This window comes from Pongo abelii, chromosome 3 (assembly GCF_028885655.2).
Source record: "Pongo abelii isolate AG06213 chromosome 3, NHGRI_mPonAbe1-v2.0_pri, whole genome shotgun sequence".
Classification (NCBI taxonomy): domain Eukaryota; kingdom Metazoa; phylum Chordata; class Mammalia; order Primates; family Hominidae; genus Pongo; species Pongo abelii.
The window spans coordinates 95132593-95135136 of NC_071988.2; the positions used below are offsets into that span (position 1 = coordinate 95132593).

Below are 2544 nucleotides of genomic sequence, written 5' to 3' on the forward strand. Positions count from 1 at the left end.
TGCCTTTATCTTAACAGTGATCTGACTATTAGCTTGGATCCCCACTATTTATTTTTAGCTGCTATCACAATGTCTGGCATGATGTGATCTCTTCCCCAACATTTAATGAATGGAGAACATGTAAAATCCATCATCTTCAAGTTAGATGACAGTAAGGACTGAACTTTGGTTTAACACAAAAATACCTTTCAAAATAACAGTACAGTGAATTACCAAACACATTCATATCTTTCAATATCAGAAAGAACCTTAATAGACAAGCTTTGAAAAATACGTACATACATATATAAACAATTAGAAGTACCTTCATAAGAAACAGTTAAACACATTAAACACAGTCCAAGTGTGCCCAGGAGCTAATTATTTTTCTTCTTTCACTTTGATTCCTCTAAGAATAGACCTCTTTTAGAAATTGTAGTGGATATGCTTCCTCCTTCCCTCTAGATCAGTTGGTGTTGCCACTGTGAGGAAAAAATGCTGTTAGTAGGTACTCAAGAAACTGACCCCACAGACCCTTTTTCCTGCCTTAGATCCTTACCTTCTAGGGTTTTCAAACGTGATTGTTCCTCCTAGCCCACACTAAGTGGTTATTACTTGTACGAGAGTTGTTCTGTGTAGCAAAATAAAGCCCCAGGCTCCTGGATGCTATTTAACTAGAAATAGTGGACCTGTGGTCACATCTGTATTATTTGCTTCAAAAAGTGAAACAAGGGTTATAAATAGGTTAAAAATCTACATGCATGACCTCACGTAAGGTTCACAGCAAACCTTTTGAAGTAGCTATTATTGTTTTCAGATTTTGTTAAGACTGAGGATACTGACAGGTAGAGCCTAGACATGAACAACTTATGAGGGTCTGACTGCAAAAAATCTCTACTTTTCACCAGGGAGAGTTAAGAGTTCCACTATGCCCCACATCAGGGGGGTGCCCATGAGGGAGTGAGATAAACATCCTGAAATAGGTAGGAGGCATTTTAGCATCATTAGCCAAATTCACATAATCTTATAGAAACACACATTTACCATCACTTATTTCAATAGGGGTTAGGTCTGGGAACCGAGGACACTGAAATACTGATATATCCTCTGGCACCAGAGCAGATTAATAACCTTAACGGCAACTTTAATTGTGAAAATAATAATCACAATTTCTAGTCCTTCAGCTAACCCCTGGGTTTCCCTTATTTTATTTTTAGGGGGCAGATGCCAGTATTTCTGACCAATGGCCCCAGTCGCCTGTTTATATGGAAAACATAACTCACCTGTTCAGCATCTTTTCGATGATTTTCTGAACCATGGGTAACGCGGGGTTGAGACACACTTTCTGCCCATTCTTGAGTGTAGCTCTGCAGAGGGAAGGGAATCCCGTGAGGCAGGAGGTCGGGTTCCAGGTAGCGTTGGGGCAGCTGGAGGGTCTGGGATCCGGGCGGTGGCAGCGGCAGCCCGGGGAGGGACTTACATGACTTCGGTTTGGGTGCAGTGGGGTCCAGGGGACTTCACGTTCACACTTCAGATATTCTTGGGGTGAATTCTCTGCAGGGTCTGCAAGCACTGGCAGCGCAGTTCATTGGCCACCGATACTCCCAGGGAAGAAGAGACTCGCTGGGTCAGCGGGACTGTTGGCGCGGGGCGCCAACCCAGCTGTGTCCCGCTCCGGGGACCCCAGGGCGCCGGGACCCACCTGCCGCTCGCCGGTCGGCGGCCACCAGAAGCAGGAGCAGCAGCGCCGCCTGCAGTAGCCGGGGAGCGCGGGGGGCAGCTAGGGGCGCGGCGCAGGCCATCGGGCTCAGAAGGTGGGTCGGGCGGCGGTGCAAGGAGCGGGAGAGCTGGCAGGGACGTGCCTGCAGCCCAGGTTCTGTGGCTCCCCAAGATCGGTGAACCCTTTTTTTGCATGTTTGGGGCTGAAAAGTCTGGAACCCCCGGGCCAGGGAAATTCTCTGAGCTCCAGGTCGATCCCGAGTACTGAAGAAAAGGGCTGGCCCCGCCCCCGGGGGTGGGGGTGGGTGGTGGGCTGTGGCTGGTTACCCACTGGTGCAGCCTCCCCGGCTCGCCTTCCAGAGTAACTCCCGTGGACTGTGGGATATTCGCTTTCTGCCCCAAATCCCTGGAAGGGCATTGAGTCCACCTCGCTGGAAATACCGCCTGCGGGGAAGGACCTTGGGCATCGGGCGATCCCAGTGCGTGGGACGGGGAGGAGAGTTAAGAGCTGGGACGGATCCCTGAGAACCACAACAAGGGAGGCGCGAACTCTTTAGAAGAGAGTGATAACTACTTAGTTAATAGAGTTGGGATGGGGGATTTAAGAGGAATTAAGGAGGGCTAGGAAGGCTAGATTTTGCTTAGCTGGCTATCTTCTAGATATCATATTCTGTCTCTGATTAACCTCTCTCTGTCTCTTCTGTCTCTGCTTTTCGGTTTGGCATATTTCACATATATCTGAAATCAATGCTCCCTGTAAAAATACAGCAGCCATCAGGTCAGATTCCAGAGAAGAATGTTCTGCTTGTTCCTTGTGTTGCATATTCTCTAATCACACATAGAATA

General features: G+C 48.1%; 1 pseudogene; it reads right to left on the reverse strand.

Moving 5' to 3' along the window:
* Window positions 1-1781, reverse strand: LOC100443969 (growth-regulated alpha protein-like; annotated as a pseudogene).
* Window positions 1782-2544: the final 763 nt, after the last annotated feature.